A 27,212-nucleotide genomic window follows, 5' to 3' on the forward strand; every position below is an offset into this window, starting at 1 on the left:
GAGGTAGAGAATTGAGAATTTAGAGATTTACATTTGGTCTTATATGTAAATCTGGACCAAATGTAGAGATTTACATTTGGTCTTATATGTTTTAGGTTTGATAAGTTTGACATCATTGGTATGAATGAGTGGAGGGCAGGTGACCGGTCTTAGTCATCTTGGATTTTTCCAGAGAACCTGGCACACATTAAGTGATCAAAAATATTTGCTGATTTACTCTGAGCAAAAGACTCCTGTGCAACACGAGTGCTAACATAATGAAATTTGTAGGCTTTCCCATAGATAAGGCACAGTGGGGCTATTTTCTTTAAAAGGGAATAGTAGGCAGGTGGAATAGGTAATTGCTGAGTTCCTTTTAGCTTTAAAAGAAAGACAGCTCATGGCTCTCTCCCATTTCCAAAATCTGCTGCTGATTCTCTACTACCCTACATAAAGCACACAAAACATCAGTACTCTCCATAAATGCACCCGGTTCACTCTCTTTCCAGCTTAATTTGCTCTAAACATACCTGAATTCTCCTTGTATTTTCCTGACTTTACATTCTGCTCTACCTCTTCCCTCTGCTTGGAGACATATCTTCCTATCAAATTCCCATCCACTCTGCATGAGTGAATGCCCTTCAGTGTTATGTGAATACACAGATCTCTTGAAGGCAGGGGAGGTAAACAGCCTTGACAGTTCCTAGAAGTCATTCTAATAGATTTTGAATGATGATCTCTCACTGAAGAGATCCCATACATTACAACTCCAGGTCAGAAACCAGAGCAGAAGATACTTGCTGACGAGAGAGTTATTTCCAAATTCCCGGTTCCTGACGACTGGCCAGAGGGTCAAGGTGGACGAAGATCAGAGGTGGCTCCTGGCATAGCCCTTTCCTGATGGCTGCTTCTATTTATAGGCACTATCACCAAAACACATCCTAAATGTTTCCCGTCATCGCCACCATATTTGGATACCACTTACTTCCCCCCAGTACTACTATGTTAGCCTGAGCCATCATCATCATTTACCTGAACTTATATGGAGTACTGCAACAGCCTCCCAACTAGTCTCTCTTCTTCCATTCTAGTCTTCTCATCACAATTAATTTCACACACAAGAGTCAGAATGATTTAAAATGCTCCAGTGGCTGTCTATCGCACTGATCATAAATCCTAAGAATAACTCCACTGATCTAGCTTCTGCGAGCCCCTCTGACATCACCTGGTACCACTTTCCCCCTGTCAACTATATTCTAGCCACACTGGCCTATTCCTCAAACACACCAAGCTCTCCCTTTTTTCTTGGCTTTTACACTTGCAATGTCTCCTGCTGGGAACATCTTGTCCTTTCAGCTTTGCCTTGCTGGTGCCTCCTCATCAAATAAATCTCAACATAAAAGTCACCTCTCAGAGAGACCTTCCCTGGCCCCTACTAATTAATGCTTCTCTCTCTCACCATATCAGACTATTTTCTCAGAGCACTTAGCACTATTTGAAATTAATTTATTTCTGTTGAGCACATCATTAGATATCAATAAGCTGCTATTAAATTAATGCATTTAGCAGAGTGGATAAGAACTCAAGCTCCAGAGCCAGTCTTGCTAAGTGAATCTTGGCTCTGGCATTTGCCATCTGTGTGTCTGTGGGCAAGTTAATTATCCTCATTGTGACTCAGTTTCCTAATCTGTAAAATGGGGATACTAAGAGCACCTACTTCATAGGGTTGTTGTCAAGATTAAATAAATTAACATATGCAATGGAAAGGTGTAACATTTGCATGGTACATTGTGTGCAGTCAGAAAAATCAGATCACCATTTAAAGAATGATATTTAAATTTCTAATCATAACTAAAACTGAACAGCATATTAGTAACTACATAAGTTGATCAAATGCTTAGGGTTTTAGGTGGAGTCAGAATACTATGATCATTATATGCCAAATTTTTAGGTCCCTGAATTATCAAGGCAACCTGCTGTTCAGGGCTCTGATTGTTTTCTTTATGACTTCACGTATCAAGAACATTTTACAGAATTATTATATGCAATGGTCTGTGATCGGTTCTAAAATGGATCAATTGCCATAAAGTTGAGAACAGATGTAAACTAGCATTTACAGCACAATAGCATCAAAAGCTATGTATCCAGAACCATGGGGACACTGAGGGGGAGCAGGGAGGAGGACACACCTCACACAACCCTCCTGTGGGTGTGGGTGGTGGCCAGGAAGGCGCGTGGCCTTGCAAGGCAGGCTGTAGCCTTGGACTGCGAGGTATTTCGTGAGCACCTGTGGACTCCCCAGTGTGGTGAACGCCACTCACCATGCAAGGAATGTGTAGTCACTGCATGAGCACATACCCAGGAAAGAATGCAGAGTCGTTTGCTCTCCTCAGCAGCATGTGAACAAATGTGCCACACATATGTACTTACACAAATGCAGAAATATAGGATTGCTCAAGAAAGGGAAGGAGAAGTGTGTTGAAACTTAATGGCATATCAAGCATTTCCTAAGGGATGTTGTCTGTCAGTTTGTTTTCACCGGCTGATTGAAAATCACATGTGGCTTTCAGATGTTGAAAAGGAAAAGTATTCATATATAACAATGGGAACTTTTTTAGTACAATTCTTGATGTGAGCCACTTGGGCATCCATGTGATATTCCTGGGCAAATCTTTGGGCACAAGTTTCTGGAAGGACATCTAAAGATCATTTTCATTTTCCCCTTTCTTCTTTAGCTCTGATATGCTTTCAGGCATGGGGCCTATTCTAGCTGAGGCCTTTCTTCCCCCTCCTTTCTCTATTGCAGGGAGATGATAAAAATGTAAAATTTATTTTCACCCTGTTTTTCTTTCAATTAATGTGAAATCTTACTACAAGAAAGATGATCAGAAAACAAAATTCTGATAAGATTTGTTTCATGATCAAGAAGTCTGTGAAAAGGCCACCCCAAAGACTGATATTGCACTATTGGCCTTAGAAAAAATTGTGACATGCAGAAGTGTAAGGGGAGAAGCAGATTAGCTGTTTATCTAAATATGCCCTAATCAAAAAGTAAATAAAGCTTCAGAAGAGGAAATGATACAGCACATTAGCTAAGTGAATAGTCTTGGCACCAAATAGACCTATGTCTGAAGGAGTCCACTGCTACTGACTAATTATTCTACCTTGTGGGTGGAGCTTGTTAGAGCTCCAAAATCATCGCTTCCTGGACTCACAGCCAGACTGCATTTCCTAGCTTCCTTTGCACCTAGGTGTGGCCTCGTGAGGGAGTTCTGACCCATGACCACCTCCAGTAACCCACAGCCAACTACACTGGAATGTTCCACGAGACAAAAATTAAGTTTTGATGGGTTTGGCAGCAAGAATTTTGAGGTTCTTCTAGCAGCTAGCCTACCTTTACACATTTGAATAAGATTCTTTTTTTTTAAACTTCCAGTGAGCTCTTTATTTATTTATTTTTTATTTTTTTTACAATTTATTGATTTATTTATTTTTATTATTATAATTTAAGTTTTAGGGTACATGTGCACATTGTGCAGGTTAGTTACATATGTATACATGTGCCATGCTGGTGCGCTGCACCCACTAACTCGTCATCTAGCATTAGGTATATCTCCCAATGCTATCCCTTCCCCCTCCCCCCATCCCACAACAGTCCCCAGAGTGTGATGTTCCCCTTCCTGTGTCCATGTGATCTCATTGTTCAATTCCCACATATGAGTGAGAATATGCGGTGTTTGGTTTTTTGTTCTTGCGATAGTTTACTGAGAATGATGATTTCCAATTTCATCCATGTCCCTACAAAGGACATGAACTCATCATTTTTTATGGCTGCATAGTATTCCATGGTGTATATGTGCCACATTTTGTTAATCCAGTCTATCGTTGTTGGACATTTGGGTTGGTTCCAAGTCTTTGCTATTGTGAATAATGCCGCAATAAACATACGTGTGCATGTGTCTTCATAGCAGCATGATTTATAGTCCTTTGGGTATACACCCAGTAATGGGATGGCTAGGTCAAATGGTATTTCTAGTTCTAGATCCCTGAGGAATCGCCACACTGACTTCCACAATGGTTGAACGAGTTTACAGTCCCACCAGCAGTGTAAAAGTGTTCCTATTTCTCCACATCCTCTCCATTGAATAAGATTCTTAAACTCCATGCTCTAATTTATTTGTTAATGGAGCTAACATACCTACCTCATAAGGTTGTTATGTGGACCTGAAATGGTTCTTCTTTCTTGTCCTCAAGCTATTTTTTCCTTCTTTTGTGTATTTATACTTTTTCTTATTACAGTAAAAAAGGATCCCTAGTCCTCATTCTCTGATATCCACTTTGGTTGTTAGTTGGAGAAAAATTGTAGGAAAAGCAAAGTAGCCCAACACTCGTGCCTGTGAATAAACAATTCCTTGGAAGGAATGACAAGGAGCTTTAAGTCCTTAATTCAGTGTAAAACATAGCTGGGGCCCTGTGAGGCCAGTCTGAACAGAGTCACGTTAAATGAAAACACAAAGAGAAGTCTAGCAGCATTAAAGGTTAATATAGATCATTACTAATTTTCTCAAAGGGGATGCCACAGGGATTTAACACAAACGTGTTGCACAGAGTTTCTCGGAAATACTTTCCAGACATCAAATTCTCTCCGCTGATTCTCATGACAACTGTTAAAATCCCTCTCATGCTCTTATCTACTTGGTTTTCTTTCCATCAGAGTCATCCTTGACCTCCCTCTCTTCTCCCCTTCATTGCTGTCTCCCTGCTGAAGAAAACCAATGGAATTTCTGACCCTACCCACTGGCCAAACCCAACCACACACTGCCATGAGCCTCACGTCCTGTCTTCTACTTCATGGAAGAAGGTTTACTTCCTCTTGGAAGTGTGATTCTAATTTCTTCTAACAGCTTATCTTGTAAATCATTCTTATGGAACATTTCCAGTGAATAAAATTTTCTACCTTGTCATATGATTTGATCTAATAACTTAGGTGACCTGAGAAGGAAAAAATCAGAATATTCAAACCTTCATTCTGACAATAAGCAGTCATAAACAAGTCTTCACAATCAGAACAAAGTTAAGAATTCATTCCAAGGGAAGGAAATTTTCCTGAGAGTCATGAGTGAACAATATTAAGAGAGGTGGGCAGAGCTGGCCATATTGAAAAAAGTAGTGCAGTTCAGATATGCTCCAATTTAATTCCCACAGGGAGAATCTTCTCTTGTTAATAACACCTCTTCCTTCCAAATGCCCATCTTGTTGGAAACAGCCACATTTCTAATGATATCAGTTTAAGATGCATGAAAATGCAATTTTTTTATCTGTGAGAGGTAAATATAATCATTATTAATATTACTTCAGACTTATCTCCAGGCATATTTATTTAGTCCCTGAGGGATTGGGACTCTATATAACTTGCCTTAGGTGAAGACAGGATGAACCAACAACTCGGAATCCCAGTGGAGTAGGCAGTCAGGAACAGGAGCACCCCAGCCTCTTTCAATGTCTCATGCTGTGGAACTCGTGGTTGTTAAAAACTTTGAAGGGTATGAGATTTGACCCTACTTGTAAGCTAACAAGAGACATGTGAATCTTGAGCAAAAGGCAAATGTGAGCTTCATGTTTGCGTTGGTTGCCTTTGTCACCCAGGTCCCATGGAGACTGTGTGCATGCAGTAACACATTTGGGACACATCTGAGGAACCCTCAGATTGGAACATCCCAATCTTTTATAATGGGCTGCAAGCAAACCTGTCCAAGATTTGCCCCCAGAGGGAGATGGTATCTTTAATATCTTGGACAACAAATAAATCTCTGCTCTTCTTTGGAGGGAGACACTGGCTCTCCTCTTGAAGACTGTTTGCTCTACAGACATTCTTGAAAATATGGACTGGAACAAAATGTTGTCACTGTGTCTGTTCACAAGATGTGCAGAAATCTGAGACACCCATGGAGAATTATCTCCCAACAATGGTAGCAGTGTGTACTGCCAATAAGATATATTGAGAGCCAGGTGAATCTACCTGGTTTCAAACCCAGCTCCACAATTACTGTTTAGCAGCTTTCAAGGAAGTTACTTAAACTCTCTGAATTTCAGTTTCCCTATGTATAAAATAGGGAGGATATTACCTATTATATAGAATTACTATAAAAATTAAATAAAATGGTCTATAAAGTAACTGTGATAACATGTATATTACACAGGTAATATATGACATTACATTTTAAATATTCCAATATAATGCTATATATTATTTTATTTTGCACTTCTTGCTAACTTAGATTGTATTTTTGTTTTAGTTAACAAGTCTAGCTAGCTTTGAAATGCTATTTAACTTGTTTATACTGGGACATCATAAAGAGTCCTAGACAAGAGACAGGGACCTAGGTTCCAGGTCTACCACAGACCAGCTGTGTAACTTTAGCAAGTCAAAGGAGGAGATTGCACAAAAATTCAGGGATAGCAAAAAAGATTCCATCCCAGGCAATGAGTAGTGACTGCCTAGAAAGTTGTGTTGAGAAAAAAATGTGAGCCTGTATCTAGGCTCAGCAGGAAAGTGTGCTCATGATGAGCTAGCTGTATCTTTGAGGTGCAGGCTTGATGAGGAATGGAACAGAGTGGTCTGGAGGGGGTGAATAGTGAAAATGTGGTAGTATCTTGACATTGCTTTGTATATAACAGTTGCTCAGTTAATGCATGTTAATTGATTGTTAATTGATTGACTAGTGGATTGATTAGTAAGGTTTCTGGAGTCCTGGGTCAAAGATGAAAAATGAGGAGGGCATGAAGTGATGAGGGGGAATGTGGAGGCAAATGAACTACTCTACAATTTTACTTTGGGAGAAAGGGAATCTTACTTTTACTTAGGCCATGACCTCTAAGCTAGGTTAAGTACTTCTGGAAATCCCAGCTGCTACCAGGCTGCATATGGAGCGCAGCCAGCCTCTTTTCAAATGACCTGGTGTACTGAAGCTGCCTCTGGTTTCTCCTGGGCTCCAAATTACTGCTATGAAGCAGCTGCTCAAACACTTTAATGGCCACAATTAAACAGTCCCAGAGGCTGACCTTTAGACGTGGCAGTGGTTAATCGAGCCAACTGCCCTGGTGGCTGCCATCTTTGGCAAAGACTTGCAAGTCCAGTGTGGCTTGGTCTTTTGTTTGGCTTCCCAGAACATGTTCTAAGGGAGAAATCATACTTTCAATCACACCAGTAGAAATTATGAAAATGTGGGGATGGGACTAGACAGATGAAGGAATTCCCATGTTCTTGTAAGAAAAAGGCCCTGTCAATGACAAGTGTGAAGGTATCTCAAAATTGTCTGTGCTTATTAAATTCCTTAAGCAGACAGAGCCAAGCTTTTACTAGGAAAAGGGAAAGAATTCATAACTAGAACTTAATGCTTTTATCTATTAGTCAATTAATAGTCATTTAACATTGAATGAATGACCAAAAATAATGGAGAGAGCTTCATGCACAGGGAGACAGCCATGGAAAATGAGCTAGAATGTAAATCCCTAAGAGCAGAGGCTGATTTCGTTTGGTTACTACATTTGCCAAATGTCTAAAATGCTACCTGGTATATAACAGATGCTCAATTAATAGCTGTTGAATAAATAGGTATACACGAACTTTACCTTCACTGAGCTCTGAGCTCACAATCTAGGAAATACATAAACAAGACATTTGTCACTTTTGATGAGTGCTATAAAGTGTTGTGACATGATGTGGTAGACACTAACTGGGGAGTGGAGGGAGATGTACTTTGGTTAGTAAGGTTCAGGAAGGCCTGTGTTTGAGTTGAGAGAAGCATGACAAGAAGGAGCCATCTATGCAAACATTGTGGGGAGGGGGAGATTTTTAAGCAGACAACAGCAATAGACAAAGGCCATTAGGAAGCAAATAACATGTGTGTTAAAGAAATCGAGGGGGGCTGGGAGTGGTGGCTCATGCTTGTAATCCCAGCAGTTTGGGAGGCTGAGGTGGGTGGATCACCTGAGGTCAGGAGTTCGAGACCAGCCTGGCCAACATGGTGAAACCGCATCTGTACTAAAAATACAAAATTAGCCAGGCATGGTGGTGGTCACCTACAATCTCAGCTACTCGGGAGGCTGAGGCAGGAGAATCACTTGAACCTGGGAGGCGGAGGTTGCAGTGAGCTGAGAGCATGCCACTGGACTCTAGCTGGGTGACAAGAGCACAACTCCATCTCAAAACAAAACAAAACAAAACAAAAAAACAAAAACAAAAACAAAACAGAAAGAGAAAAGAAACAGAGGGGATAAGGGGAAGGGAGACAACAAGTGAGACGAGCAGAAGTAAAACATTTAATCTGAGTAGTGGGTAGGGACCAAGTCACATAGGGTCTCCTAACCATGGTAAGGAAATTTGAGTTTTACTCTATGTATTCATCTCCTAGGGATGTCATAACAAATTACTACAAACTGGGTGGCTTAAAGCAACAGAGATTTATTTGCTCACAGTTTTGGGAACCAGAAGTTCAAAATCAAGGTTTTGGCAGGGTTGGTTCCTTCTGGAGGCTCTGAGGGAAAATCTGTTCCATGCCTCTCTCCTAGCTCCTGATGGTGTTGATAACCCTCTTGATCCTTGGCTTGTACATGCATCACTCCAGTCCCTGCCTCTGTCTTCACATCACCTCCTCCTCTCCTGTGTCTCTCTTCTTCTATGTCTTCTCTTCCTATAGAGCACTTGCCACTTGATTTTAGGCATACTTGAATAGTCTAGGACGATCTCATCTCAAGATTTATAACTTGGTTACCCCTGCAAAGGCCATGCTTTCAAATAAGTTCACATTCACAGGTTCCCCGTGGATATATATTTGGGGGAGGTATTCACTTCACTGCAATTAATTTACAATGAAAAAAACCATTATAGAATGACATGCAAAGGGGTGACAGAAGATTTATGCTTTTCTAGATTAGGACCTGGTTCAGGAAGAACAAGGGTGGAAGTTTTGGCAGTGAGGGATGAGGTGTTGGGAGGTTGCTGCATCCATGTGGAAGCAGGAGTAGCTAAAAAGTCTGAGTTGGGAGTGGGGCCGCTTGGTGGCAAAGGAGTATGAAAGTAGTGTCTGGGATGAAATCAGGACAGTGACACCCAAGCAGCATTGTGATCCTAGGCACAGCTGCTCTAATATGACACAGAAGTCAGGTCTTTGGTTGGAAATCAGTCAGGTCCCCTCCTTTTCATGCTTCTCATTGCCTCACTCCTGGCCCTCTGCAGGCCTCCTTTTCTTCTGAGTATAGTTGCGACTGAGCACTCAAAGTTGCTGCTTTTATGCCCTACTTCTTAGGACTCTATCCCTTCCTTTGTAGAACTTACATAAATCTTAATGCTCAATTACAAAAGATTTTGAACCTCTAGTTTCTCTTTGCACCATATTGCCCTTCTGGTGGGATCTGGGGTCTCCATTATGCGTTGCCTGTCTGTTATGTGGTGAGATTGCCATAGGCAGGAAAAAAGAAACTATTTTTCCCCTAACTGAAAATTAGATCTTAGCAAGTAGTTCTTGCTTTCCCTGTCTGAAAGCATTTCCAATAGTACTCATGGCAAGCTTTCTTTAGAAAGGCAAATAGAAAAACTCAAATCCAATAAGTGAATAGTATGGACCAAAGCCTGCCCTCCATAATTTGCAATCCTTTCCCAGAGGCATGGAACCAAAGGTGAGATTTATAACTGGGTAGTAAACGTGTAATTGAATTGTTCATTTTCTTGTAGAAGTCTAAAGTACAGAATGTGTGATACAGGACTATTGAGGATCCTAACTACTCGTCATTCTATCTGTCTGATCAGTGGGAGAGAGAAAACAACTTTTTGTTGGGCAGCAAGAGGCTGAGTGCACTAGAGAAACATGGACCTTTCTTAAAATGGCAACTTTCCCTATTTGCAGATTCCCTGCAGTGAGTGTGCAGGGGATTCCTCAAAGGATGGGTGCAGCTGTTTGAAGTCTTTTTCAGTTGCAAGTGACAGTGCACCTACTTCAAATTGGCCTAGCCAAATAGGGAGTTTAATGGGCAACTTAATTGTAAAACTGAGGTAGTACAAGGCCCCGGATGCTTCAACAATATCTCTGGGGTCAAATTCTTTTCTGTTAGTTTCACTCTTTTTATACTGACATCATACTTAGACACTTCCCATCTAATGTTGGCAACAAAGACGCCAGACCTCCAATTTCGCAATTGCATTGCTTCTGATTGACTCATCTTTGAACCATTAGCTGTATCAAGAAGAAGGCAGTGCTGATTGGCTAAGCTTGAGTCACATGCCCTCCCTTGGAGCTGTGAGTGAAGTCAGCACCACAGGAACAGCATAGGCTAAGAGTAGAAAAGGAGCGATTTCTCAAAAGGACATCAAGGTGCTGCTCTCAAAGCAGAAACAAAAACAAAAAAAAATCAAGGAATAACAGCAGCCACTAGTGAATGATGTCCATGCATAGCTGTATGGTCTTGGGCAAATGATCCAGCCCTGTTCCTGTTTCCTCATATTTAAAGTGGGAATAATGATATTAGTATTATTCATTATGCCTCATAGAATTACTGGAAGATTGAGTTGTTATGTGTAAAGCACATTAGAACAGTGCCCAGTTACAGCTATGTTACCTTTAATATTTATTTACTTATTTACTGTAGGAGCACTGTCTCTGCTGAGTTTTATTTAGACGGATGTCAAGCTGTTTTACTGAGCAGGCTGAGCCAGAGAGATATTGCAAATTTATACACATGCACCCAGAACTAGACAGAAAGCAAACATTTCAAAGGGGAAATGAAACATATCCTGATTCCTATTACTTATCACTGTCTTCACTACTGCCCCCTTCTTCAAATGACACAATCACTCCATGGACTTCTGAAGCATCCTCTTTTGTGATCTGACTCCACTCTCGACCTCTCACAATCCAACCCCACACCATAGCCCAGGTAACCGCTACAAGGCATACATCTCTAGCTTAGTATTTTCCAGTGGTTTCCCATAGAAACCAGAATAAATGAACTTCAACTTCTAATTTACCTGGTGGAGCCATTGTCTGCCCCCACAATGCCACTTCCCTTCACTGTTGCCATGATCCTCCACTTTGCAGCCTCCTGGTCTTCCTTCCATGTCTCAAAGAAGCTCATTCTCATCTCTTTTTAGAATTGTCTTCCCTTAGATCTTTAAAGGGTTGCCTCCTTCTCACTATCCTGGTCTCAATGTCAGCTCCAGCAAGAGACCTTTCCTGATCAACCCAGGGGAAGTATTTTTCCCTCCCCTACCTCAGTAATTCTTTATGGTATTCTATCTCTTCTATATCTCTTAATACCTGAATTTGTCTTTTTTATTTTCTGATTCCTTCTCTAGAGGCAAATATTTGAAGAAGCAACAAGGGATGAAGTATTACCCAGGGCAGAGGTGTAGGGAGAGAGCCTAGTGTATGAGGCTGCTTTTCCACTTGGGAAAATTGTTTATACATGAGAGGTCAGCTAAGACTTTGAGAGAGTGAACAACAACCCTGCTAGTCTATGAGTTACAAGAACAGATATTAGGGTTTAGGGGCTTCCCAGGAGATAAGCCCGTTGCATTGTGTTGGGTCCCTAAAAACTGCACAATAAAAGTAATGATGAAATGGAATAGACAGCAGTTTAACTTTGTCATTTTCATCACTGAAATTAAATTGAGGTAATTGCCAGTGCCCCAAATGCTCTATAGAGGAAAATGATATTATCCTAGGCCTCAAATTATATCTGTAAATAATTTTGTGTATGTTGTTTGTATTATCAATAAAAACAACCAGAAACATGAACAGACATAATAACAAGAATGATATGGTTTGGCTCTGCATCCCCACCCAAATCTCATCTTGTAGCTCCCATAATTCCCACATTTTGTGGGAGGTACCCAGTGGGAGATCATTTAATCATGGGGGTGGTTTCTGCCATACTGTTCTGGTAATAGCAAGTGGGTCTCATGCAATCTGATGGTTTTAAAAAGGAGAGTTTCCCTGCACAAGCTCTTTCTTTGCCTGCTGCCATCCGCGTAAGACACAACTTACTCCTCCTTGCCTTCCGCCATGACGGTGAGGCCTCCCAGCCATGTGGAACTGTAAGTCCATTAAACCTCTTTCTTTTGTAAATTGCCCAGTCTCAGGTATGTCTATCAGCTGCATGAAAATAGACTAATATAAATAATAAAAACCATTTTTTTAAATGGGCAATAGACAAATATTCACAAGAGCTCCAGATAACTGAGTATCAAACACAAACTTTAAAATAACTTTTACTATGTTCAAAGGCATAAGAAAAGATTAATAATTTAAGCAGAGAATGGGAAACTATTAAAAATAAAAACAAGGCCAGGCATGGTCTTAATCCCAGCACTTCAGGAGGCTGAGGCAGGAGGATCACCTGAGCCCAGGAGTTGGAGATCAGCCTGGGCAACATGATGAGACCTCGTCTTTGCAAAAAATTTAAAAAGTTAGCCAAACGTGGTGGCACATACCTATAGTCTCAGCTACTTGGGAGGCAGAGGTGGGAGGATCACTTGATCCTAAGAGGTTGAGGCTGCAGTGAGCCATGTTTGCAGCACTGCACTCCAACCTGGGCAACAGAACAAGGCCCTGTCTCAAAATCAATAAATAAAAATAAAAAAGAACAAAAAGGGCATTCTATCACTCAAAAATAAGGTAATCAAAAATCAAGAACTTAACAGATAGATTTAACAGCAGATTAGACTCAGCTGTAGGGACAGTTAGTGGAATGGAAAATACATGAGAAGAAAATGAAGGGAAAAATGGATGGAAAGTACAGTGGTAAGGGTAAGAGATATAGAGGATTCATTGAATAGGCATAATACATTGCAGTGGGTGTTCCTGGAGGAGAAGAAAGACAATGGAGCAGAGGTAACCTTTGAGACAACTTTTAAGAACTGATGTTAAGGCATCAAGGTAAAAATTCAAGGATCTACAAAAAATTTAAGAATGATAAAGAAAAAGAAATCCACACCCAAGAAGCAAAAGAAAAACAAAAGATTGCTTTTGAAGGTGAAACAGACTAAGAGCTGAGATCTCAAAAGAAACAGTGGATACCAAGAAACAAAGGATTGCTATCTTTAAAGTATTAAAAGAAAACAAGTGTCAACCTATAACTCCAAATGCAACAAAAATATATTTCAAGAACAAAGTATTGATATTTTTAGACAAACAAAACATGAGAATTTGTTATCAGCAGATTTTTGCTCAAGGAAATACTAAAGGACTTCATTTTTCAGATAGAAGAAAAATGATGCCAGATGGAGTATTGGAGATACAAGCAGAGATGTAAAGCAAAGATAATGATAAGTATGTGGTCATATCTAAAATAATATTGACTATATAAACTAACTATAATATTAATGCAATGTCTTATTTAGCTTCAAATATTTATATGATTCAAATGCATAACAGTGACATATAAATTGGAGTAGGAGAAAAAATGAAATTAAAATGTTTTAAGATTATTGCATTATCCAGAAAGAAAGAGAAAGAACCAATTACTATTTTACTTTGATATGTCAATGATGCATGTTGTAATATCTAGAACAGTGAAAGAGTAATTTTCAAGTTAATAGAGGAATAGTTAGAATGAAATAAAATTAATCCATAATGGGCAAAAGGGGGAAAAGAAAGAACATAAAGCATAAGTTGACAGAATGTCAAGGAGAAACAGACAACTCCACAATCACCGTGTTAGATTTTGCCCTACATTTCTCAGCATTTATAAGATAAGCAGAAAATATATCATAAGGAAATAGATATTGAAATAGATACGTAGTTAATCACTTGGTGTTAAATCATTGAGGTACATACATTTAATCTTCTTTACTGTATACGTGTTCTATTTCCAATAAAAAGTTTAAAAATAAAGTAAAATAATTAGCTTAGGATCTTTTACTTTATTTGGTTTTCAACTTTATCACTAAACAAAAGTCTCACAGGTATGTCAAACTCAACATTTCTAAAACTAGAACCATCTACCTTAAATCTATTTTCCCCCATTAATGGTACCACCACCTACCCAATAATCCAAGCTAAAATTACAAGAACCAATTTAGTTCATTTATTTCACTCATTCCCAAGATCCAAGGAATGGGTAGTGTGAATTTCAGCTCCTGTTACTCCCCAGCCCATTCTTTCCATTCACACCAACAAGGCTGTCACTACTTTTCACCTCAACTACTGGGTCTCTCTGCCTCCAGGCTGGTTCTTGTCTCCATCCCTAACATTGCCAGAGTAAGGCTCTTAAAGCATTAGCTTAATGCTGAAGAACACGGTGTTGGTTTTAAATTTTGTCTTTTCCATTAATTCAATTGTATGACTTTGATAATGCTATTTAATCTCTTTAAACTTCAATGTATTCTTCTATAAATGGTTATAATAACATCCAGCCCCTAGGATTGTTGTAAAAATTAAGTTTATATAATATATCAGTATCTATATATTTGTGTAGGTATCCACACATCTAGATAAATAGAGAGGTATAGATAGGTTAGTGTTTAGCTTAACGTAACAGTTCAAGGAATGGTAGCTGTTTAAAGTTTGCCATCATTCATATCCAAACTCCTGCTTGCATTCAGTTGCTAGGCCATGACAAGCTGTTTTATTTACACCCAGGACCTTTATATATATATATCTGCTTTTCCTGAAAAATGTTTTACTGCTTTATGTCCACTTTTAAATGTTATGTTGGCCAGGGTTCTTGCCTCTACCATTTTCTCTTACTGGTGGTTCTCAACTGTGGCTGTATTTAGGCTCACCAGTGAAGTTTATAAAAATACAGATGTCATGGTTCTACCCAGAGATTTTGATTCAGAACTGGACATTTATTTGTACAAACACTTTCTTGACATATGTCTGGACAAGTAACCAAGAATAAGAGGCTCTGCCATGCTCTCAGTTTTTTCAGGAGATCTCAGCTGTGCTTGGTTCCTCCAGCCCCAGTAGACATCCAAGTTCACATTTACAGCCTTGATTTTAATCTAGGGTATGTCTCCTGTATTCTATACTCATCCATGTAGTGCCTCTACTTGGGTGCTCAGTCTGTTCACACTTTACATGACATCTCACCTCCGTCTAATCTCCTTTTCCTATAGTCTCAGCATCCATGAATGGCACTATAATCCACCCAGTAAGTTAACAACTTAGACTTGAACGTTATTCACAAGTAATATCTTTTGTATATAAAAACAAGCTCAAAAGAAATTTGTAAAAGGGAAACATGTACCTATAACCCCACCTCTTACATGCTTTTTCACATTGCCATACTTTTTTAAATTGAGGAATTAGAGCGTTTCTACACTCTTTTTCCTAAAATAAGTCAATTCATTGCTTTTGAAAATGCCAGATTGCTAGGCCAAGTATACATAAAAATTTATATATGATAAATGAGACACTAAAATTAATTTGAAAGTGATGGATTATTCAATAACTGATGTTAGGGTAAATGGTTAAGCATTTGGCAAAAGTTTAAAATCATACTCCTCTTTTATATCTATACTGGAATATATCTCAGATGAATTAAATACATAAAATTTATGAAAACTCTAAAAATTAAATGTAGTTGTTCTGGGATAGGAAACTTTTTAAAGAATGATACTAAATTCAGGAGGCTTAAGGTGAAGAACTGCTAGACTTGACCACATAAAAATTAAAACCTGTTTGACAAGAATTACTATACCTAACAGTAAAATGACTACAACAACAAAATGACAATAAACTGATAAATAATCATAACATATATGACTACCCCCTTTAAGGTTTTTTCAAAAAAACCTATATAAGAAAAACATGTATATCATAATAGAAAAATATGAAGACTCAAATAGGCAGATGTATAAAATTAATCAAATAAATACAACACACAAAAAATATATCTTTGACTAATCAAATTGCCAAAGGTGAAAAAACTGTAGCAATAGACTGTGTATGAGCCAATATCCATGGTCATAATCTTTTGATGGATGTACAAATTGGTACAACCTCTCTTGAGGAGAATTTGGCATAATGCATCAAAATTTAAAACATATCCAGTTTCATTTCTAGGAATTCACCTAGAGATCACTGGTCAGGTGAACCAAAGCAGATGCACAAAATGTTCATCAAAGCTCAACTTTTAATATTTTAAAAACTATATATATATATATATATATATATATATATAAGAATGAGTGTATCTCAACAGAGAATTAGTAAACATATGCTTAAATTAGATAATATACAATAGTAATATTATATAATTATATATATAAAAGCAGTAACAATATAATTTTATATACATGGAAAATATTAATAATAAGGAGAAAATTGTGGTGATTTGTTTCCTGTTTAGAAAATAAAAACTGTGACATACTTGTAATGTTCCTGGTACTCTCTTTTGCACAGTGGTGTTAGTGAAGGTTTTATTGCACTCTATTGTTTGTCTAGATTTTCTTCGTTTAGTCAAATGAACATGTATTATTTTATTACTAGAAAATACGATAAATATATTTACCAGAAAAATAAAAGAAAATAAAGTGGAGGGTTGCTGGGTTTTGGGGTCTGTTATAATGTTGGTATTGGTAGCTAAAAGTTTGGAATACTACTCTATCAGACTGCCTTAAAGGTGAGAACATTTGTAGTTAAATTTCAAAGATCCAATTGTCATGCTCACTTTCTAGAAAAAGATAAAGCAAAGCAAATGGAAAATGAACCGACATATATATCGATTGTCTAGTATGTGATAGATACTGTGTTAGGCATTTGATATGCTTAAATAGCCATTTAGTGTTTAGGTTACGGTCACAGTTAGGAAATGGGTATTATATGCTACCGAAGCAGGAGGAATGAACTCGTTGAGCATATTCTCCAGAAATACAGAAATGATTTTCAGTAACTACCAACTGAAGCAAAAAAAGAATCTCTGCAATAGATTGTTTTAAAAGGCTCATTATTACACCTTTCTAAAGGTGGCATGTGTTTTAATTGGCAATTAAGAAATACCTAATACACTATGGGGCCTGAGAATGACATCTGGGAACAAGGGCAGGTGGAATGCTTGAGAAAACCACTTGTTCTTTTAATCTAGACCCCAGGAATTACACAAGGTATGTGTCAATTACCTTAGGAGAACCTAAGTCCTTTAGTAGTGTTTTAATCTAACCTGTTCACTTGACACGTTTGTTTTAATTGGTATTACTTTGCAAATTGCTAAAAATATGGAAATACTAGTGATTGCCTCATTAATATTCAGGGACCTCCTGTGAGGGAGGTAAAACTCAACAGCTGGCTTTTTCCCACCTAGGCTCACAGGATAATTGTCTAAGTTTGCCTCACAAGTTATTGGTAGTTGTTCAGAAGACCCAAATATAAAAGCTAGAATAATGCTTTTTTCACTTCAATTGTATTGCCCACAGCCAACTCCACAGTTCGGTGGAAAGCTGACAAGAAATATTTCTTGATTGAAACATGCCTCTTTGTCTGACCTACCCCATCAATTGGACATTGGCTACCTTAGCCTTTGAACACTAATAGCCACCAAACCATGACATTTTGGCCTGAACCAAAGCAAAAACATCTTTGAATCTTGTCTCCAAATCTGTAAGTTGGGATGATGATAATATGCACCTCGCACGGTTATAGTGAGAATTAGATAAGGAAAGATGATCAGGGGAATGTTAAATTTTAATTTCATTTTTCTCCCATAATACTGGCAAAAATTTAAAAGACTAGGGCAAGGCTTTTGAGACTATGGAAATAGGCACTCTCAAACACCATGGCTGGGACTATAAATTGGTACAAAATTTTCGAAAGCATTTTGGCAGTATTTTTCCAATCTGCACCTCTTTCAATCCAACATTTCATTTCTTGGAATTTATACTACAGAAATCCTCACGTGATTAGGTAAGGACGGATGTACAGCAGGTTTATTCATTTTTTTAGGTAAAAAAATTTGAGACCATTTAAATATCCATCACTAAAAAATGTTTAAATATATTAGAGTAAAATCAAGCTATTACATTCCATACAGCCTTAAAAATACATACACACACATGCATCCACACATATATATGTATACATACGGATGTACTGACTTGGAAGATTGTTCAGGATGTATCATTGAAAGAAAAAGGCTAGTTACAAAATAACACATAGAGGATGATACCATTTCTGGAGCGGGGGAGAGAGAGAGAAAGAAAGAGAGAGAGAGGCAGGGAGGGAGAAAGGGAGAAAATGAGAAAAGGAAGAAGGATCTTGAGTACATAATCTGAAAAACATCCTATAATATTATCAATAATTAACTTTATGGAGGGCTATTGGAAGACAGGTTTTAACATTTATTATATATAATTCTGTACAGTTGTTTTTTTTATAAATGAATGCATACTACATTGGTAATAAAGGCAGAAAAAAGAGCAGGAAAGGAAGAAGAAGATAAGTGGGAAAATACACTGGTCCCTCAATATCATTTCTAGTTTACTTCTTCCCTCCTACCAACCCTTTTATTTTGCTTTCTCCTTCCTTCTCTACTTCCCCCTCTCTCTTTCTTTTCCATAGTTTATTTTGCCATTTGTCAACAGTAATTCAGAGCCAGATTTACATTTTGACTCTCTTTAAAACCTTTCAGGTCCCTTTTGCCTACTGAGAAAGATCAAGGTCCTTAGCAAGGCATTCAAGGCCACCCGTACTCCAGATGATGTGATCAAGCTATACATGATAGGCATAAGAAAGATTTTAGAGAAGTAATGAATGAATAAAGAAGAATTACACACTTTTTTTGTAGCCATCCTATTAACTACACTATGTTATGCATGCTCTTTTTATATTCCTAGTATTTTACCATTGGTGTAATTTGACAAAACGCCATGCCACTATGATGGAGACCCACCGAATTTTACACATAAGACAATTCCTCATACCATACGCTCTATGTGGAATTGCCATTCATATCACTCTCCCCTGCTTGTTCCATTATCGTAGCCCATATAATAAATTACTATAAAAATTATAAAGCACCCTCATTCAAATCTAGGTATTCCATATTTGTTATTTGAGTGAACAAAACTAATGTTCACTTCTGTCTGATTCACGTACTCACTGTGATGCACTATTTGCAATGGTAACGCACAAGTATCAGGAATCTGTTGTGTGCAATGCCTTACTCCAGTCTGAGGATACAGTAGTTAGTGAGATGTCTGCTGTTTCATAGGATCGCCATCCAACATTTTTTTTCTCTTCCTTTAGCAATCATATCCTGACTTTCCTTTGGGAAACAGACCTACTCTTAGACTGCATGTTAGGATAAATTGTCTTCCATACCTCAGTCTAGAAGAGGCACTGAAGTGGTCTTGGCCAATTGAGGTGTCACATTCCCCGTGCCATGGTGATAGTTAAAGATGGGCATGGGATCCAAACCAAGAAAATCACTACTAAACCAAGGATTTCTAAAGGAGAAATGGGAAGGTTCTTTTTGCTTTTCCATTAAATTTGAATTCTAGGGTAGTTAAATCAGGAGCTGCTAGTGAGCCCTGGGTGAAATTCGAGGGAAACGCCTACACGCCAACATGAAGGGGAGTACAGTGGTGAGATGGAGAGAGCTTCACCTTGGTAACTATGTGAGCTCCTGGATCAAGTCATGCCTGAAGGCAATAATGTCTCAGCAGTTTTCAACTAGTGATCCACTAAATTTTCTTATTTGCTTAAGCAGGTTTGAGATTTCTGTGACCGTGTGATTTAAATCCCAAAGATTTTAATATAATGCATTATGTTGTTAAAAACTGTAGATTGTGTCATTACTTCAAGCATCTGGAAAGGGATTAAAATTTCCTGTAATTTTTTCAAATGCCTCTATTCACAAAAACCTTAGAAATGTCACAAATAATTAAGAAAACAGTGAAAAAAAATTAACTGTTAATTGGAAAGCATTTTTAAAATAAACGTAAATGTTTATTGTTTCCTGCATGCTAAAATGTATCAAATATCTTTCCAGCAGAGATGGGCTCAGAGGTCCAAAGAAACAGCTATTGGTCCTTATTGTGACCAAAATCTTTGGTTAAAAACTAGTAATGATTGTGCATCACCTTCATATCTTTGTTCTAATGTCGTTAATAAGGCGGCTCCACAAACAGGACTAAGTAGGGATGTGATCAGGTTGCAGAGTTGGGAGTGTTGTTTTCTTCTGACCACAGGCAGAACTCATCACTCACTCATCTTGAATGTTTGTTTCTATTTTGCACATGTTCAGTACCTTCATTAAAGTAATCACCATCATTATAATCAATATGAGATCATATTCATTCAAGGGGTTGCATATTATCATTGCTTTTTTAGTACTTATGTCTTGTACTTTAAAAGTGATAATATAGATATATCTATCTTCAAGATAATATCAGTAAGCTGCACTAATGTAGATAGCTAATACCCGCACAAGAATGTAGTCAAAAGGTACATCATATTACTAGGGAAATATTTAACTGTTCAATATTTTGTAATTATGATTTATGAGGTGATTTGCAAAATTTAAGAGAGCAGACAATTGAATTTAAGAGGAAGAACAATGACAATATCATTGTCCTCTAAGGAGAGATGATGTGGAAAGTTAATTGGAGAAGGGAATGGAAGTTGAAAAGAACATCTCAATAATCTAGGCAGGCATTAAATGACTGGGGCCAAATCCAAGGTACCCACCTTTTGGTGGTACCTAAAGCCACTACTTGTTTAAGTGATTTGACAAAATCGAAAAACTTGATACAAATTATGTACTCATTTAGGAGTCTACAATGAGTTGTTCAATGCCATGGTAGTATCTGATATTTCATAAAACCTTGCTGTTTTAAAAATCTCTTTTTTATTTTTCTAATTCCATAATTGTAATAACTAAACTAGCAGCATTATATTAACATATTTACATCATGTTATATGGAGATATATAATTTTTGTAGATTATAGAATTGGAGAATATTGATTAGACAGGAGGAAGGCCTGATATTTGAAACTTGACTCATAAAGTTAGTTTTGAAATAGACTTTCCTGATTATTCTTTATTAAAGAGTTGAAGTTCCTTTATGATAAGCACCTTACAGATTTTTATAGAGAGTATACGTATGTAGATTTCTAAAAATAAATCTAAAAAGGGAAGTGAGGTAAAGACAATTTACGGTATAAGCAGCAAATATTTATGTATGTATTTTATTTGTCAGACACTTTACTAGCCATTTTGGTATTTAGTTCTCACAATGATGTAGGTATTAATATCCCTATTTTACAGATGAGACACTGAGGCTGAAGAAGATTTACTTGCCAAAGACGCATAGATAGTAATAGATGACAGAACCAGGAACACAACACAAGTCTGTCTGAGGCAAAGCTCACTTTCTAATCTTCTTTCTTATGCTTCTAATCTGATCTCTCTGCTTTCCAATCTCCTGCCGTATTATACTGTGCACTTACAAATTTCTTTTGCCAATATTGTCCATTTCCTATTCTGCTAGCTTCTCCACCTTCTTAATTCTAATTCATATTCTTCAAGGAACTATTGAAAGAGTTGGGCCCTATATTTTTCATAATAACCCATTGCTTTACATGGGGTCCTGAATGTGAGTGTGTGATAGTAAAGTCAAAAGGAAATCAGTGCCAGGGTGACATGGAATTTCTACCACCGATGATGCCAGATGAAAGGACATGTGAGGAAACATACCTGGGAAATCTAGGTTCTTTGGAGATATCTGGAGTCCTTTGAAACACCGCCAATTGCAAATGCCTTATCTTGCCTCTTGACAGCTGTGATAAAGAAAGTACAAATATTTCAGAAATAATCACAATAACAATACCTAACTAACCTAGCTAAATCTTATTATGTGTCAGTCATTAGACTAAGTGCTTTAGCTGTATTATCTCATCTAATCCTCATAAAAATTGTACATATTAGGTGCTATATTAAGCCACTTTTAAAGATGAAGAAACTGAGCTAAGGGAGATTAACTTTCTCAAGCTGACTCAGTAAATGGTAGAGCAACAAATATTATCCCACGTAGAGTAGGTATACAAAGGCAAGAATTCTTCTTCTATTTTGTCTCATTGCAGAGCCCCCCTTTTTGTATTAATCATTACCATTGTGATAAAGACATTTAAGAGGACCTAGGATTCCCATTTATTTCCTGACTCAAACACAACTTACCCCAAATATTTTGCAACTGTTTAGTTCTTAATTTTCAGTGTCTGAAAGACATGACTAAATTAATTTTATTTTCATTTTCTAAAAATACTGTATATTTGAAAGACGCTGAGTTCTTGAAGATTAGTTTCCATTTATCATTGGAAAACAATTGTGTCACTCTAGAAATTATTTTTAAAAGATAGGCATTAAGATTATGTCTCAGTTTGATTTGTGAAAGATTGGCATTTTAAAATGTAATAGGCATTTTTTAAAGATGACTTGATTTTAAAATGCCTCATTGAGAAAGGAAAACATTTGAACTAGAAAGGGAAATTTGGCACATATGAGTTGTTAGCTGGTAAAAATAGGTGTCTAATTCTGGAAGAATCCATTATTAAGTGCTTCATAGTGAGAAGATAGAAATATGACATCCCATCACCCTTTGTGTCTGATATTTTATAGTTGCTCATAATGCTAATTTTAATGTAGAAAGTTAGTATTCAACAATAGGCAATATAAGTTACTCTTTCCTTCTTTTTTTTTTCTCTCAGGACTTAATTCTGCAAACTGGAATTCACATACACACACACACACACACTCACACACACAGGTACGTAACAGAGACACTGGAAGCAATGCAATTCATGTTTGCAGGTCTAGATGGACCTTTCTGTCTGAAACAACTAAGGGCAATGCAGCTGAAGCAAATGGTCCTGCATTCATATGTATTCTTTTTGAGATAAAGGCAATTAAAAGTTTTAGAACTTTACATATGCAGTGTAAAAATTTTAAACCCCCTCCTTGCAAAGGAGAACACTGGAAGAGTCCCAAGATTTTCTTTCAAGAAACATCATATTAATATTCTCGCGTATTTGAGATTTAACATTTCATATTCTTTCGCCTGTACCTTTTATTGTTCCTATTTACAGTGCACCTGAAACACATTGTGTAACTGGCAGAGAGCCCAGATTTTCCATTTAGGAACAGTTTGATGATTTCACTTTTTCTTCTTTCTTTTTTTTTTTTTTTTAAACAGCAGGTGCTCTACATTGTAAACAATGCCAGCCACCATAATATTATTAGCTTTTGAATTTTTATTACATTCTTGCCTTCCTACATATTTTAAACTTCAGTGCAAGGAGTTTTTGGCACAAGCTCAGCAAGCTTCTTAGTTCATAAGGAAGACAGATTCCAGCAAATAGAGTGCTTCATTGTCATTTATAATTAGAAAGTGTAAGAGTTACCTAATCATAAAATCACCCAATATTTTCAGGTTTGTTTCTAATTTTCTAAGCAATACATTCACATCTGTCCCATGCAGAATGCTAATTCCCTTTTGGTTGCATGAGTTTCACAAATGTTTAACCCTTCCCTAGCCCATTATCTAAATATAACTCTCTTTTAGCTTATCTTTACTGTGAAGGCTATAGTAAAGCAAATATTTTGTTTCTTTAACACTTCTAAAATGGCCAAAGCCCATCATAATCGATGTATTCAATTCAGTTGTTTTAGCAATCAATGTATATCACTGCATGATCGATTTGGCTTCAGCAGTCAGCATGGAATAAGGAGATGGCTAAGGTAATACAATCAGCAATGCTTGCTGCCAAATGTAATGTATTACATTCCTAGCAATGGTGACCAAACACTCAGCAGGGAAAAAGTATTTTTTACTTAGCGTGTGCTCAGTAGGTATTTGCTGAGAAAATAAATGAGTAGAAAATAATTTCTGTTGTCCTCAGAAGTTCAAATCATGTTACCTATAATACATATATTCATGCAAATTTTGTCTAAAAAGTGAGTTCAAAATCAGCTTAAAGTACTGCTGGAAATACTGAATTAAACAGTTGAAAATGAATAACCCAGCTACCTGATACATTGCAAGAACTGCTCTGTGGAGACTGATAAAAAATAAATAAATAGAAAATAAAAAAAAACAAGAAAGTATTTACAGCCCCAAATCTGTATATTCATGTTATTTTCTGAGACTAATTTTAAGATCACACTTAAGATAAATAATGCTTAGTATTTTTCTTCACAGGTTGTGAGGAATTTTCCATTAGCTAACCAAAATGGGGGGTGGGGGAAATCAACCTATTTTATTTCTACAGCTATGATCTTTCCCACTAAACTGCATTTAGAGCTACATTTTTTCGAGATCACTTCAATAAGTGAAAGCCCAACAGAGAACAGATGCAATATAAGAGCAATAAAGGAAGAAAAAAATTAAAAATCCTTTGCTCTCCCTGCAGTACATCCGTAAATCTATTAGCATTATTTTCCTTTCTTCTCTCTCTCCTTTTTTTTTTTTGTTTTTGCATCCCAAGCCAGATCTCAAGTTCTCTGAAGCAACCCTTAATCAAGCTCCCCAAAGGCCTACGACTGCATGCAGCAATTTCTCCCGTGCTCTCAGCACAGATGTTTCGAGCACATTCCATTACACCTACATGCCATTACAGCTAATGGCTTATTCTGATGAAGAAAGCTGCTTTCTGCTCAGTGCAGCAAAGGGGAAAATTTCCTCCTGTACAGTTCGATCCCTGCAACAATGAAATGTGGGGGCAGGTGGTACAACAGAACTCTCTAATGTTAATTACATACTGTATTACCCCCAAATTTGGCTGGTCATTAATTATGCTAATTTACCTTCCTGAAAATTAGCACCATCAATGTGAACATTTGAGCAGATCATAGCAAAATGTAGTCTATCATAGATGCTTGCAAACCTGAACCTTTTGAGCCATCCAAAGAAAAGATGACTCTTATTGGATATATAAAACTTAAGAAGAAATGGTTTATGGCTATACTTGGTCCTTGTAATGGTAAATGTCTGGATTTTTCAGGAAGGTAATATAAAAAGAAAGCAACTTTATCAAATCCCGACTAAAAACGTGTTTTATTAATTTTTTAAAAATTTCAAAGTTGCGAAATACAGAGAAAAAGCACAAAATTTAACACATCAAGGAAAATAAGGCTGGTGTACTTTGAACTGAGTAAAAATCCTAGGTATTATTTTGAAAGATAAAGAGTGGAGGAAAAGTAAAGAATAAAACTTTGCTGGCAGTGTCTAGAGTTTTAATGCTATGGCGTATAGTGATTTTCGTCTATGCATTTTTCATAGAGCCTTGATAAAGAGAGATGCACATTGTCTTCAACAGCTCCTACAGTTATAGATTGTATTTTTTTATTTATTACTCCATAAAAAATTAACATGTCTCCCCTTCCAACTAAAGCTCAGATTTTACCATATTGATTATAGGCTTAATAAAGTGTGCGAATCAGGTTAGGCTTGTTTTTCATATAAATTAAGTAAGTACAATTTCATTTTGGCCTGTTGAAATTGATTGGATTTCAGAAGTAAATAGAATATCTTCTCTATGGAGTGAACAGTCTCTGTTTCCTCTTCAAGGCTGCTGTTTCCTTCTATCCATCTCCAAGAAGCCATCATCATATTAACATAGATGACAATCTGGCAAGGAGGTGCTGATCAAAGATAAATTTCACACTCGCACTTCGCATTTTCTAATTACACCATCTGTGTCAGACTCTTTCGTGGCAGTTCTGCCCAATCTGTCAAATGCTGCGTGCCTATGGGAATGCAGAGGAGCTGAGAAGATCGCCTTGTCTCCCCCCATCCTCCCAGCCGATTCATCACCCCCAATCGGAGCTGGGCAGAGATATTAGTCTAATTGGGGACTGGAATGAAGGTTCCAGGTTGCATGGGAGATGAGGTGTTTGGGGGATGCAAGACATGAGATTGCAATTTGAATCATATTACAGGGCCTGCCCTAGCTTGTCTCAGAGCAGGCTGAGAACAAGCCATGCATGCGATATCAGGATGGGAGGGGTGAAGACAAGGGAACAGTTTTTAAAAGAATCATGAATGAGAAAGTGTCTTCTTTCATTTCTCTCTGTTTCTTTCAGACACATTAAGGATAAATGATTGTGAACAGGCACTGATGGGAAGTGCTTATCTTTTATTATAATATTATAAAATATAAGTATAAGAAGTTAAACAGAATGACCCAACTGATAAGGCCAGATCTAATCTAATCAAGGCCAAGCAAATAAATCCAACAGTTCTACCTAAATAACACAAATTAGTTCTTGTGGAATGTACATGATACTCACAATTGAACACAATAGACTAAAAACAAGAGACACTGAAGGCTGCTAGCTACTTTAGTAAAAAATTTTCAAATAAATATTAAACTTTCAGATCCAGTTTGATCTCTTATTTTTTAATTTAAGGTGACAAAGTCCATGAAATACTAAAGAAAAATGAAATCATTACCCTTTCAAACTAGAGCCATGGCATATCTATCTCTAGTTATTGATTTCTTTCTGCCACATGTCACTGCCTTTAAGCCATGTTGCCACTGATGCCAAGGTAAGCAAATAAATGTAATAACTCATTTTTAAGTCCTCAAGGGTGTACACTTGTTTGTGTTCCATAGCATGGTATTGCTATAAAACCAAGGATAATCTGTTCCTTCTTTTTTTAAATATGAACAATTTTTATGATAATACTATTTCTGTTGCCCTTGAAAAATTTAGAATCACTTTTCACCCTAGTCACTCTCAAATGAAAAAGTCCAGGTTGAAATGGAAACAGGAAAATAATGGGAGTTGGAAAACTTGACTCCAGACCCAGCTCTGTTAATTACTTTTTTGATTCTCCATTTTCTATAAACTCCACTCTTCCCACTTCATATATTTGTGGCATATGCTTGTGAAAGTATGTTAAGGATTATGAAAATCCCTGAAAATTAGAAGGTCATATTATTTATACATTTGTGTATTTATATTGTCTCAAATTACAAGGTGTTTTCATTAGCTATTTAGATATAGTTGACTGGAGATATTTCATCCCCAATGCACTATCCCAATGTCCACACGCAGAAGTAGGACCTCTCGTGTGCTTATTTTGCCCCATAAGAAATCAACTCTTAAAGGAAAAGGACTATGTCTTATTATTCTTTGGCTTGCACATTATACATGATCACATGTTTATTATTAAACCTTATTAAATAGTATTTGTAAAGAGTATTGGTAAATTTAATATTCATTAAAGGAGAAAA

The 27,212-nt window shown here is 37.2% G+C and overlaps 1 long non-coding RNA gene across 1 annotated transcript in view; it reads right to left on the bottom strand.

Moving 5' to 3' along the window:
- Nucleotides 1-27,212, bottom strand: part of LOC129524064 (uncharacterized) — a 43,385-nt gene that overhangs the window by 14,280 nt on the left and 1,893 nt on the right. The window contains exon 2 of the long non-coding RNA XR_008667721.2: nucleotides 21,673-21,755. This is a non-coding gene — a long non-coding RNA (uncharacterized lncRNA). The remainder of the gene's footprint in view (nucleotides 1-21,672; nucleotides 21,756-27,212) is intronic.

Source organism: Gorilla gorilla, chromosome 7 (assembly GCF_029281585.2).
Source record: "Gorilla gorilla gorilla isolate KB3781 chromosome 7, NHGRI_mGorGor1-v2.1_pri, whole genome shotgun sequence".
Classification (NCBI taxonomy): Eukaryota; Metazoa; Chordata; class Mammalia; order Primates; family Hominidae; genus Gorilla; species Gorilla gorilla.